Here is a 14645-nt window from a genome sequence, read left to right on the forward strand (position 1 = left end):
AGGGAGTATGACTTCCCATTTTTGTGGTTGTAGATGGTGTGGATTTTCATTGGTTGTGTATTCATATATAAACATAGGAAAGTGATATTGGATGGTTCCAAGGTTTTATGCTCATTGCTCACTGTTTTTAAAGCAATGAATCTGTGATAATAACTATATATGATCAGAGCACAGTGATAATTAGGTCAGTAATAACTTAGTAAATGAGGGTCCCACAATTCACAGTGCTTTATCTTCCACGTGGAGCTAGTTTGCTCTGGTCATCTCACCAGCTTGTCTCATACAATAACTTATTGTAATTGCATCAGTTCAGAAATATTTTTTTCAGAAATATCCAACTTAAAGTCATTCTGTCTTGCAATTTGCTGTTGTGGGCAAGATCACAGATTCTCGAAATCACCAGATAACATGGAAAAGGCTGGGTGAGTGTACAGAGGGGCTCATAATAGATGGAATTTTGAACAGTGGTGGTTGGTAAATGCTTCACATTTGGTCTCTGAACAAATACATCTAATTTTGTGGAAATGAAGTATATGTAGTGAGTAATCTATAAATAATACAATATACAGCACTCTTTACTGTATATTGCATGTAGGCCATTGTCTCTCACAGCACGCAATTCTTTATTTTTGCCCAACTCTTGTATCCATAGACAAAATATGGTTTCAATTGACAGATGAGTACTGTTCCAGAATGAATCTCAGTGGATATCTTCATTTATCTTAACAAGGAAGATGAAAGTGGAACAACAAAGAAGTATGTTTGAACTTCACTCATTTGTCAATGATGTGAGTGATTCCTTTCTGAATGGATAATTGTTCTCAAATGCTGGAAGAATATTTGCTTAATACTCACAGTGCTTAATGCTTATGCACAGTGTTTTGGCTACAGATATGACACACATTTACATTTAATCTGCATTAGCATTTTGTCCATAACATTCTTAAGCCTGAAAAATCAACAAAACAATAAATCAAACAGTGTATTATTCTATAGCATTTGCCAATTTCCATGGTGTAAATGTACAGATGGCTGATTTTAACCCATGAACATGAATCACCAAGTCCTGAGACTGAGTGACTATCAATAACACATCATTACATAGTATTTCTAAAATAAACATAGTGATTTCAAGTGCATAGATGATAGTAAAATAATTAGAAAGTAATAAGCTTCAAGCATTTAATACCTTTATTTTTGATATAATTTAATTGTAAGTTCATGTGATTTAATATTTAATATTAAGTCTGTTTAACAACTACTTTGCAAAATTCATGAATGTTTAACAATTGTCTCCTGAAAGCTGGTACAAACTTACCTTCAGCAAATCTCTGAATTTGGGGTTGAAGGGAGAAATTAGTTGATAATTTAGTGTATTTCAAAGCATCAATTTCAGATTTGATATTGTTTTTAAATCCAGATTTTAATTTGTTTAATTCTAAGGAAGAATTCTGTCTGTTATAGGCATTAAAGGAGATCCTACCCCCTACCTTAACTTTCAGCAGCAGCTTGGGATGCTGAGAGAGGAGGATCATGAGTTCAAAGTCAGCCTCAGCAATGGCAAGGTGCTAAGCAACTCAGTGAGACCCTGTCTCTAAATAAAATACAAAATAGGGCTGGGGATGTGGCTCAGTGGGCAAGTAGCCCTGAGCTGAATCCCCAGTATCAAAAACAACAACAACAACAACAACAAAACTTTCAGGAGACGCTTGGTTACTTAAACTTGACTAATGAGGAAATATGAATTTTTATGAAAAATCAAAGATTCAGGACTGAGGATGAGCTCAAAAAGGTAAGTATTTATTATAAATATTGAATAATTCATTCAAACAAGCTCCTAATATATTTCACTATTCAAACTAGTGATTTTTTTAACAATAATTTTCACATTAATTCTACAAAAAAAAATCAGAAGTTGAGGGAAAAGAAAGATTACCAACTCCTTCTAAGAGAATAGCCAGCAAAGACAGAAGGAAAAGTGGCCATCAAACAGCATCTCTCCTAAATACTGAGGCAAAGTGCTTAGCAAATGTCAATTAACATAACACAATTGAGGTACACCAAGACTGCAAGGTTGCTTGAACTTTTGGAAAGCAGTCTAACTCATCTTATTAACAGATTTTTAAAAATCATATCTTAGTTGATGCTAAAGAAGTATTTGACAAGATCCAGCATCCTCTTCTGATAAAAACCCTCACCAATTAGGGACAGAAAGGAGTTTTTCAACCTGAGAAAGGGTGACACTATAAAGCTCCAGGAAGCAGGACAGGTAATGGGGAAAGACTGGACCTATTCTCCTTCAGAGGGAGAACAAGGAAAGGGTGTTTGCTTTCACTAGTGTTATTGGAGTTTCTAGCCAGTGCAATAAGGAAAACAAATAAACAAAAATACCAGCTAGCATCCAAATTAGAAAGGAGGAAGTAAAACTGTCTTTATGTGTAAGATAACATAGTCATCCATGCAGAAAATTCAATAAATTCTGCATAAAAAGCTACTGGAAATAAGTCAGTTTAGCAAAATGGTAGGATATAAAGATATATCGTATTTCCAAAAACTAGCTATGGAAAATCACCAATTGAAATTTGAAATGCCAATTTCAGTTACTATAGCATTGAAGGATATAAAGAACTTGGGGAAAAGTCTTTGAAAAGATAGGTATGAAATGAATAATAAAAATAGCAAACAACACTCAGGCAGAAATTGCACGTCGAATCATTACCAAGAGAAATGAAGAGATACGCTGCATTCATGGAACAGGCTACTGTGTAAGATTCAGACTTCCCCCATATTGATCCTTAGGTTCAAAGAAATTCCAGTCAAGATGTCCTAAAGGTTTTTGTTTTGTTATGTTTTTCCAGAAATTGACAAGCAGACTTGACAGTTCAAGTAGAAACGCAAAGTACTTAGACGAGCCAAGCAAGTTGGAAAAAGAACAAAGCTATAGCAGTCAAGATAGTGTGTTGGGTTAACGCAGACAAACACCTCAAATTCACATAAAAGTCCAGAAGTAGAGCAACAGAGATATTCCCAACTAATTTTTGACAGAAATGCAAAGGCAATTCAGTGGAGGAATAATGATAAAGGAATTTTATATCCTTACGTAAAAAAGATACACTTGGATTCATACCTCACATGTATATAAAAGTCAGCTCAAAACATCACAGACATAAAGATAAAACTATACCCCTTGTAGAAGTATCCTGAGATAGAACCTTTGTAATTTGGAATTAGGCAAAGATTTCTTAGATACCTATCAAAAACATGATCCGTTAAAAATAAAGTTTAACTTGAACTTCATCAAAACTAATAACTTGTTCTTATACACTATTAAAATAAGGAAAAGATAAACTGAAGCCTGGGAAAAGTATTTACAAATAACATATTTGAGGTTTATAATATAATATATAACCAATAAAACCACAAACAACCCAATTTTTACAACTTGTCAAAGAGTTTGACCAAATACAATGGTTAACATATAGGGATTATAAATAAACACCTCAAAAATGCTGGACATATTTTCAGCTATTAAGGAAGTGAAAATTACCATCTCAATGAGAATACTGCTACACAATTTTAGGAATGCCTAAAAATTAAAAAGATGTAATATGCCAATTGCTGGTGTAAATATACCATATGGTGACTTTCCTATACTGTGATGAGCATGTAAAGTGGTTTGGCTATTTTGAAAATCCCTTTGACTGTTTCTAAAGTAATCTTTGACTTATCACGTGGCCTAGCCATTTCACTCCCAGGAAATAGGTCCTTAGAAAGACTTGTACATGAATATTCACCATGATGCTATTGTGTGGATCTACAGAATGTGCTGCTATGTGTCAGTAACAGGGTGTGAGCAGCAATAGGTATGCCCTACAATGTGGATGAACTGCAAAGTAATTGCACAAGTGAAAGAAGCTGTGCAAACATAACATATGATTCCATTTTATTATATTCTAGAAAATGTATACCTGTCTGTCATGATAGAAAACTGATCAGTGATTACCTGCTAATGGGTTGGGGCATGGGGTTACAAAGGGAATTTTCAAGGAACACTGAGAGACTTAGAAGTGATGGATACACTTAATATACAATTGTGTGCTATCGCATATACCACTTATACCACAATTGTGTTCTATTGCATGTACCCTTGAGTCCTATGCAGTTTATTATGTAAATTATGCCTTAGTAAAATCACTAAAATCAATAAGTAAGTAAATGAAGTCCAACACAAAACTGATCTCCAAGCAAATCTTCTTCACCTATCCAAAGGAAATTTTACCTTTTACCTCTGAGTGTCTCTAGCATCGATTATTTCTACTTCTCATACTTATTTTAACATCAAGTTTTGGGTTACGTAAGTCACTTCTGTTACTGTATTTGGTAAGAAATGTTTCTTGGGTAATTAGTAAATCAGGCTCTTTCTTATGCCATTCTGAGCCTATTTCTTCATTTATGCAATGGAAGCTTGAATGTGACCTATTTGAACAAATAAATGCCTATGAAGCTTTATTTTTTATTAAAAGCATAATGTTTGCTAGCCATTAGTGTGTCACTCCCTTGTCAAAGAGCTTCTGGCTTCCTCTTCTTTGTAGCCTCAAGTGCAGGTGTAGCCCACTGGGCCAGACACTGGGCAGTGTCTGCAGTGGGTTGATGGCACTTTGCTGACAGCCCCACCCACGTACACCAAGCAAAAGGGTTTCCATGCATTGCTTGAAGTTACCCTCAACAGAGACCGCCCCAGATCTGAGCAGTTTAAGCCCTCTGGGCCTTGGCACAATTTGTATCCCAGATTAATTAGTTAATGTTCATAAAGCACTTTGAAGATGGAAGCCTCTGAGAGTGTAAAGCACATGCATTAAGAATGATCATTATACGCATTTAAGTTCCGAATCCAGCAGTCCTAATTGGAAGGGGCCACCCAGTTGCTAACTTTCAGCAGGGCAGTGTCCTGGATGTGGAAATTCCCTTGAGAAGTGTTAGGAGCAGCTCTACCCAGGAGCTCCGGGGCCTCAAGGGCTCCAGAGAGCAGGTGGGCATGAGTCCCCCCTGAATCTCCCCATTGAAAAGAGTTCAGTACTGCTACTTGTGTGCCAGTGGGGTTGTTCAGTTTTCAATGAACATGTGCTGAGAACCTGCTCCCGGGGAAGCCCTTTCAATATCTGGTAAAGCTCAGTACCCTTCTCCCTGCCATCAGACCAGAAAGTTGAAGAGGGCCAGAGAAGTAGGTTCACCCCCCAGCCCGGGCAATCATCCAGTATGACTGTGGGAAAGGTTGTTAGAAGGGTATCTGGTGTAAGGGGCCCACTCCCTCCAGGTTTAAAATCAGTAAAAAGTGAAAGTGTTGATCTCAGAGTTATGCCTACCAAAAAATCCGGTAAGAAACTAATATGCCCTGGGTGCCCCACAAAGGGTGTGCTGTTTTGTTAGGAAAATAGGCCCCTGATTCCAGAGACCCAGTTCTTTTGTGCTACATCCATTCATGTGGGTTTTCGTTGCATTTGCAGTTATCTTTTCTTTTCTAGAGCTATCTCTTTTACCCCCAGGAATGTTCCCCCCGCCCCTCGCCCCAGTGGCTTTTATTAGAGGAAGGCAAAGGGATTCCGTTCGTTGTGTGTCTTCTCGGCTAGCTGCAGTTGTCAAGCCCCTCAATAGCTCATTGTCACTGACCTACTTAGCCCATGGAATATCCCACTTTGGGAATAAGCACGGTGTCTCTGAGTGCTTTGAACGCAAAAGTGCCATCAAATGCTTCTGAACCCTGGCACAGTGTCTTGGCCTCAAGCAAAGCAGTTAAAGGCCCGCATTTTAAACAACTCCCACTGGCTCCGTGCACGGTGCTGGGAGAACCTCCCAAGGGTGCCCTTCATCAAGTTGTGCCTAACGAACCTCCGTGGCAACCATCCGAAGCTGCGAACCGCACAGCCCTCCCCTCCTCGTTCTTCAAGGCCCTCTTCCTTGGTGGCCTTTCCGGAGCTCCAGGGCCCTCACCTTCACTGCTAAGCTCCATTTGAGAAAGCTCAGCATCGAGTCCTCTGCTGGCGCATCAGGAGAAAGCCCTTTGAAGATACAAGGAATGTGAGTCACTCATAATCGTCATGATTCATAAGCCAACTTCAGAGACCAGCTTCTCCTTAATACCCATTATCTCTTCAATAGACCGAGTTGGGCCAATAGTTAATTCGCAAATTGCAGGACTCAGTAAGGTGAGACACTAAAGACGGGGTAATTAATAAATGATTTTTTAAAAGACAGGTTGGGTCCATTCAATTCTCTAAATTTATTACACACATGAGACAATCTTTTTAATCCCCTCCTCCCTCAAGGCTAAAGAGGGTTAGTCATCCCTCCATCCGTGTCCTTCTCTCACCTGCTCCGTGGAACTCCAGGTCTGGATCACACGTACCTTATACTGCCAGGTCCCTGTGAGTCGTGTGTGTAGCTCCCACGGAAGCCTCATTAGACTCTTGCTTAGAAGACCCATAACTTGTGCCCTAATTCTATGCCTTTGAATCAGGTCTCACCCCTCCGCTTGGAGGTCAATCAAAATGAACCATAAAAGTCACTCACAGTAATTCCCCGGTCTCTCTGCGTTTTCTCAGCCACCTCTTCCTTCTGTCCATTCTAATGCTCATTTCTCTGCTCCTGGTTGTCTGGCATTTGCTGTGTGATGATACAGTGTGGTATGCACTGAACCTTGTCCTCCAAAAAATAGTCATTGAAGCCCTAACTCCCAGTACATCAGAATGTGACCGTATCTGGAAATAGGGCTGTTGCAGGTATAACTAGTTCACTTTGGTCACCGAGGAGTAGGGCAGGCTCTGTGTCTGAAGTGAGTGGTGTCCTTATCAGAAAACATCCATGTGGAGACACAGAGATGCACAGGAAGAGCCCCAGGAGAAAACAGGATGACAGTGATGGAACCACACACCGAGGGATGCCACGGGTTTCTAGCAAACCACGGAGGAGGCAAGGAAGGACGCCCTGCAGATTTCCCAAGAAGCATGGCCCCATGGCCCATGATTTCAGGTCCCCAGCCTCCAGGACTCTATGATAGTATATTTTCATTGTTTTCTGACATCCAGTTTGTGGTACTTTGTTCCAGCATCCCAAGCCTGCTGACACATAGGACAGTGGCGGAGAGGCTGGGTCAAGGAAGGGATAGTGCTGAGCAACAGAATCTAAATACTGATGGCATTTAAAATCTTCATTTTGTCATAGATGCACCTTGGAACCTGTCTCTTGGTACAGGATTAAATGTGATTTTATTGACAGAAATATGTTTATCCTCTGAACAAACACCTGTAGTACTTGACAGTTATCAAAGGTCCATAGTCCGCTGGGCATGGTGGTGCATGGTGGTGCATGGGTGTGATTCCAGAGGTTCAGGAGCCTGGGGGAGGAGGATGGAGAGTTCAAATCTAGCCTCAGCAACTTAGTGAAGTCCTAAGCAACTCGGTGAGACCCTGTCTCTAGGTAAAATATAAAAAAGGGATGGGGATGTGACTCAGTGGTTAAGTGTCCCTGGGTTCAATCTCTCGTACCAAAAAAAAAAAAAAATGGCCCACAGTTTATGAAGTACTGGTAAAAAACAAAGACTCCTGTGTCCTAAGACTCAAGAATATAGGTCATGCCAGGAGCATTTGTCTCAAAACTCTGGCTCTGGGACTCCCAGAATAAAGTCCTGGGAAGAGGTAATTGAGACATGAATTAGGTACAACAGCAGAATCATTGAAGTTAGCCCTGGTATACCCTCGCTCAGTCAAGAAGGCTGCCCGGAGAGGTGACTTGAGATCTAGGGATGATGAAGGAGGACAGCCCAGGCAATGGCTCCACTGGTATAAAAGCAGAAGCAGAGTGGACATCAGCAGGAGAGAATAGAGGATTAAAAGGAGTAGGAGAAAATCCAGTGGTGAGGTCACGGCATCTGCTCTGTCCCCAGCGTGGCTGACTTCCTTCCCCCTTCCTCGCTTCCTCTCTTCCCATTTTCTTCTCTCCTGTTTCAGTGACCTTCCCTCCCTTTTCCTTCCTTCCTTCAATATTAACCCAAAGGCCCTGACTGGCTGGGCACAGAGCCCCCTGGTGGGCTCGGGGATGAAGAAGGGCACCATTGTCTGTCCTGCAGGAGCTTGCAAACCTTGGAGCACGCTTGACAAATGTCCAGGAGGCAAAAACAGCACCTCTTCACAGGGACTATGAGCCGAGGCTTTGTGTACACATCCTCTCATTTAAGCATCAGTAACCTGAAGCAGTGGCTGTTGTTTTGCCTAATTTATACGTGAAGGGACGGAGGCTTAGCAAAGTGAAGAAACACCTCTGCTGGCGCAGCGGGTGGTGCAGACCCGGGCCTCCTTCCCTGTTTCCCTGAACTTTGGCTTGTGCTCTGTGAACTTGGCAGGAAGGACGACTTGGTCACCTGGAGCTTTCTTGGTCGCTTTGTGGTCATGGAGTCCCACCACAGGACACTGTTGGTGGCAGGGATGTCAAACCAGTCCTCCCTAAAGTTCTGTGGCTCCTCCTTTCCACAGGAAGAACCCGCTGCCCAGGAGACAGACACTTTGGACAGGCAGGGGCCCACGGGCGGGCCTTGGCTGACAGACGGGCCCTGTCCTGATCCAGCTAACAGGAGGCACACCAGCAAGCAGTGATGGCGGCTCTAGCTGAAAATACACACTAATCTAATCTTCTGGCTGTTCTAGATGAATCTCAGGAATGTGGGAGGCCAGCATGTCAGATAGGCAATTATTGGCCGGACACAGGCTTGCATAATGCTATGATGACTGGGGCTTCCTGCTTCAGCTCGAACGCAGACAGCTTGCCAGAAAGGATTTATCTTCCCAGGAGAAACATGCCAGCTTTGGGAGGATATGAAGTAACTGTGATTATGGGAAAAAAGACAGGCTTGATTTGAAAATAGCCAAGGTCTCTTAGTTTATAATCTGCATCTCTTTCCCTCTTTCCTATTTTTTTTTTTTTTTGGTCTCTTTTTTGCTTTTCTGTCTCTCCCTGTCACTTGGTTTTGCAGTGTCTGTCTTTTTTATCTTCCTTTTGTTTTGCTGTTATTTTTAAATTTTTATTTGCTTCCTTGAGCTTCTTTCAAATTTTCACACCAATTTAATGTTGGAGGAAAGGGCCTTTATTCATTGCCTATAAAAGAAGGCTCTGATTAAAAAGCAGAGTCTGTGGGGGGTTTGTGGGGGAGGGGTATTTTAGACTGAAGATAACTAGGAAGGATTCCACTTTTTTTAAATAGGAGACAACCTGGTGGATCTCTTTTGATAACCAAACAAGTGAACTGCCCAGGTACCTTCCTTTGATCCCAGGAGCCACACGATTGCTGTACTGGGGAACCCTGGCTGTCCTTTGGGCTCCTTTGAAATGTGATGACTCCTCAGAGTGGTTAAAGGGTTCAGAGAAAAAAATGGCTTCCTAAAACTAAAAGGAATATGGGAAGAATAGGAAGGGCTCTTACAGATATTTCTGTTTTGTTTCTTATTTTTTTCAGATAACAATAGTAAAATCCAAGGTAACATTTATCGAAATCTCAGTCACCAGCTCTGAGCTACACAGCTGCCTATTAGTCTGCTTGAACCGGAAGCTGACCAGTCTAACTCCTGGCCCAATTTTCTCTTCCTGTTAAATAAGATATTTTTGTACATGCACGACCACATGCACAGTGGCAGAGCCCGTGTCTAACATGTCAGGTCCTGGATTCCCTTCCCAACACCACACACACAGAATAGTAATGTAGCAGCTAAAACATAAAAGTGTACAAAACCCGAGAGGATTTGTATTTAATAGAGAAAGCTTTAGTAAGTATTTATTATTTTCTAGGAGGATCCTGTACCATAAAGAAAATGTAATAATGAAGATGGCAAAAAAGATAGACAGCAACACTTACAAATTGGTTAAATAAAGTTATAATTCTCATAAAGACATTCTTGGAATTGAAAGTGGTCAACATTAATTAGTGTTCTAAAAAATACACCTCATTCTCTCAAACAAATGCATGAGTGATTAACGGCTTACTGAAGATTTATTATTGGCCAGGCTCCATGATAGGTATAGGAAATCACTAACCTTCTACAACTTCTTGTCATCTTTTATTGTCTTATTTTTAGAGACAAGCATCAAGTTAGGAGACGGTAAATGACAAGGTGCAGGCAGCACAAGTTGACAGATCAATGTGAAACTCTAGTCTGCCTGATGCCCACGCCTCTTCTGTTTGTAACATATTCTCTCTCCATTATGGGCCAAGAGCTCCCCCAGACACAGGACTTTATTGCATTTTAGTAAAATAACTCCACTCAATGCCCTCTGAATTTTTGAGGGTATGAAAGAAATCCGGGTGAATTGGGTATCACTACAGCATAATTAACCAACACAATAGCCTTCCTATTAAAGGGCCATAACTACTATGTTCAAAGTCCTGATTTCACTTGCAAATAACATCTATTCTTCCAATACCCACCTGGGACAACTATCAAATGAAGGCTTCAGTGTAGCACAAGGTGAGTTCTGGGACGACAGGTGTCAACTTCCTCCCTGAATCTGGTTAGCATTCAACTCTAGCAGCAAAGCTTTGATTTTCTCAATGTGTCCTTTTAACATTGCACAAGTGTCCTGAATGTTAGATGAGCATTCGTCACCCATCATGGCGCTTTATTTTATTTTATCCTTAATGTATCTTTATGATAAACATTTTCGATCTCGATCTCCCTGCAGACTCTTGTCAATGGGCATTGCCCTTGCAGCAGAGGTCCAAGGCCATCCTGAGCTAGAACACAAGAATCTGAGCAAACCTACCCCGAGCTGAGGCTCCAGTGTTGGTCTGACACGGGAGCTGCCAATGTTGCTCACTTGTCACATCCACCCGGGCTAAGCCTCAGCACCTGGGGCTCACCACAGCTCCTTTCCTCCACTGTCCCCTCTTCTTTCTGTGCCCCTTTCCATTCTCCCTTTTCTTCCTCCTGTTTTTTCTATCACTTCAGGTCAGCACTGCTGTGACCAACATTTAAACTAAGTCCTTTAAGACAGAAAAATTGCCATCCAGAGTTCTGAAAACTTGCCCAAGGTCACAAGGCCAGACTGGGATGTGGGGGAAGAATTCAAACCCAGGCCTGCCTGCCTGCAGAGCCTAAAGTTTTATCACCATCTAAACACCCACCAGCCCCTTGGGGGCACTTCTGGTGCCCCACACCCACCTAGTACTGACGTTCCTTTAAACCACATCTTTGGTTGGGTGGGTACTGGTCTTCTCCTGCTGGGTTGTGACTCCCATGACCAGTGAAGCAGCCTTCCCCCATCTTACCCTACTTCAGCTTTCTAACCCTTCATTCCCTATTTCTATGGCTGAAGTCCCAAATGTCTTATGCCCAGAGTTCTCAGAGTGAATGTATTCTTGGGAAAGTTTCTACTAAAACAATATCAACCTTGAATTATTTCTAATAAATCTCTCTCCTCATAACAAATCTCCTCACTGAAAAATTACCTTCTTGAGTTGATTCCTGCCGATGTTAGCCATTCCAGCTCCATCCACCAAAGAGAACACCTGCAAACACCGAGTTGTGCCCACGACTTAGAGAAAACCCCTTTTCTAGTTCTTAACATGTTTTTATTTCAAACCCAGTTCCATTCAATTCTGGGAACCTGTTCTTCAACCACTGCTGATCCCTTTGGACTTGGCCCCTTGTCCTTGGTCTCAGAACTGACAGCACCTCTCTCCCTTGCTGTCCTATATGTCCCCTGACACTGGTCACCTTATTTCTGAGATGGACTGCCTAACTCCAGTCCAAGTCCTTCCTAGAAAGGCAGATTAGACAGGCTTGTTTGTTTGTTTGTTTTAATGGTAGGAAAAATAGAAAATATCTTATCTTGCCACCAACCAACAAATACCTCTCAAACCCTCTCACTCACATTTGCATCCAGGATCTGAGCTTCTACCAAACCACAAGTATCATAAACCACATAAAACAAATTTCAGAACTCCTAGTCCACCATTAAACAAAGCGACTGCACAAAAAAGAACAGTTTAAAGAAAAAGGTGGGTCCAGATGAATCCATGTGTACCTTCCAATCCTCTCTGACTTCACTGGTTTTCAAATAATTCATTCCACTCGTCCCCTCCATATGGAGATTCTGAGGAAGATATAAAAACCTCGTGGAGGCTGCACCTAAGAAGCTGGCTCTGAAAGCCCGGAGCCTAAACCCCATGGTGGTTGTGGGTAAGTCCAGAACCACAGCTGGTGTGGCAGGGGGCGTCCCAGGTGAAGCAGGAGGCCTGTCCTGGGGCCCTTGCTCTGACAATACCTTGCTGCACTGTCTTGAAAAATCCTTTGACCTTGGTGCTCCCAGAATTCTTATTTATAAAATGAGGGGTCTTCTCTAGGTCATTTCTAGGATCATGATGAGAAAGAGAAGCACAGTGGGGGGCCATGTGGCTCTGGGCTGGAGCAGGCCCTGTGTTAAAGACACCAGCAAGGGGATGCTCATGGGCCGATGGCATCAGGTGGTCCCCTCAGTGGAGGTATTGGGGACACTAAGTGGACACCTGTAAGTATCAGTTCCAGGGATTTTTCAGGGCTGTGGAGAGGAGGGCAGGCGTGTTGCTGGTTGGCTATGGCTGGTCCTCTGACTGCTCATGGTAGGAGAGAGGCCATCCTGTGAGGATATGCTTCCGCTCCTGCTACGAGTCTGCTGCTCCTAAAATGTTTACAGAGGCTGCAAGGAGTGAACCAAGTTATTAAAAGAGTAGCAATTAGGGTGGCCCATCCCAGCAATTTAAAGTTTCCTGTCTCAGGAAGCACGTGGGGGAGGGGTGGCCAGGGAAAGGGAGGGTGCATTCTTGTCCCCTGACTGGGCCTCCCCAGCATTCCTATTTCTCAAGGCAGACTCAGAAATAGGGGAGAAAGGTTGCCTCCTGCCGGGTCCTCTCCCTGCTCCCTGGAGGACTACCCAGCCTGCAGATGTTCCAGCAGCTTGTTGGGCCCCTCCTCAAAGAAGCACCTCCTGCTTCCTTCTTTTGGGGGGTCCTGGCTCAGCTTGTGAAGCCTTTTGGTGTCTTTCTTTCTCTTGCCTCCCAAAAGTAAGCTGTGCTACGCCAGCAGCCTGAGAAATCCATCCCTGTACCTTGGTGCCGAGGACTCCCAGAGAGAAGTTGTGTGGTGATTTACGGCTGCTGTCCATCCAAGAGGGCTCTTCCAAACACCAGCCCAGCCCCGGGAGTCCTCTCTGACAAAACGAGCATTTTGTGCCGTTGAAGTTGACAGCCAAGAGAGGAAGTGGGGTGCTTTGTCCCAGCTTGCTGGCCATCCTCCTCCAGCTGTTGGGATCTCCAAGTTCATTTCTTCCGTGCAACCTCAGCTCAAGCACCAGGTCCAGAGTGGTTTTCGTGAACGGCCTGCTGGAGACCGCCCAGGGCAAAGGAGACTTTCTTTTTCTGAATTTATGTTACACAATGCTGGGCAGGCCCTCTGACTTGTGGTCATGGTTTCCCAGAACCCCAAGGGGCCCATCCAAGAAAACGCCCATGTGTCCACGCCTTATCATCTGCGAGCTCCCGGGGGATTCTGTTTCCTTGATGGTGCTCCACAGTCTCCGCCAGTGGCCCAGAGCTCAGCTTGGGCCAAGTGATGTGGGAAGGAAGCCTTCCCAGTACACACCTCTGAATCCAGTTTTGGACTCAGCATGGAGCCAGTTAGCTTTAAATCTGCCTCTCTAAATTGAGAATAAGAAGCCCTTCCTTGACAAATTGTTTTTTCACTTAAACGTGGTTGGCCCAAAGTAGATAAAAGGGTAAATGCAGTACAATGTGTTTCAAAGATATCTTATTTCTTGTTTTCTGGTTTATGCATTTCTTTTTTTTTTCTACCTGCTAAAAACCTTTTTAGCCTTCTATTCTTATAGGAACCCCAAAGAATGCTTAAAAAGTGTAAGAATTATAAATTTAGAATAGATTTGCTAAAAATAACTTTCTAAGACTAGATTTGAGTGGACACTTTCAGGTATGTGAATCGTGAAGTTAAGAGAGATGCCCTTAGCACTAGAAATTTGCTACAGGAGGGAAAATGGTTTTTTTACGTAGAGAAAACATAGGTTTTTTGTTTTATTTTGTTTTAGGGGCGAAGTCTCCTTGAGAAGATTTAATGCTTATGGACAAATGGCAGATCATTTCAAAGAGCAGGGAAAAAACAGTGCTTACTTTTACTTTCCAACCATGAGTCTCTCTCCCTTTGGAGGAAACCAGGAACATTGTTTCCTTTAGGAAATATGCTACATTTATTCTGAAATTGTAGATCTCCTGCCGCCTACTCTAAAGTTTCTTGCAATTTGTGTTCATGCTAATACTGCAAGAGAAAAGAAGCAAGCTGGGTTCTATTAACAGGAAATGGAAATTTATCCCCTTTCCTTTGTTTCTCCTCCTCCTCCTCCTCCTCCTCCTCCTCCTCCTCCTCCTTTTCCCCTGTGTCTGTGATTGGTTAAGAACAACCCAAGTATGCCTCATCTCTTGGCTAAATGTTAAACCTCATCCCAGAGATTCTCCGGGATTCTATGTCTCTTGATATTATTTAGAAGTTTTGTTTGAAAGAGCACGGAAGAGGTAAATTGTTTATTATTATGGTCTTCTTCCATCTTTCCAGACCATGGGG

The 14645-nt window shown here is 42.6% G+C and overlaps 1 long non-coding RNA gene across 2 annotated transcripts; it reads right to left on the reverse strand.

Moving 5' to 3' along the window:
• Positions 1-1779: 1779 nt before the first annotated feature.
• On the reverse strand, positions 1780-13479 carry LOC124090614 (uncharacterized). 2 transcript variants are annotated; one of them, XR_009226548.1, is made up of 4 exons: positions 13126-13479; positions 10469-12717; positions 6404-9144; positions 1780-6056 (listed from the first exon to the last, which is right to left on the reverse strand). It is a non-coding gene; the product is annotated as an uncharacterized LOC124090614 (long non-coding RNA). The 2 variants fall into 2 exon arrangements; XR_009226547.1 differs by having other exon boundaries at positions 6568-9144; positions 10469-13479.
• Between the last annotated feature and the right edge of the window lie 1166 nt (positions 13480-14645).

The sequence above is a fragment of the Marmota monax genome, unplaced genomic scaffold (assembly GCF_021218885.2).
Source record: "Marmota monax isolate L192 unplaced genomic scaffold, Marmota_monax_Labrador192_F-V1.1 WCK01_AAM20220418_F8-fsc00010, whole genome shotgun sequence".
Lineage (NCBI taxonomy): Eukaryota > Metazoa > Chordata > Mammalia > Rodentia > Sciuridae > Marmota > Marmota monax.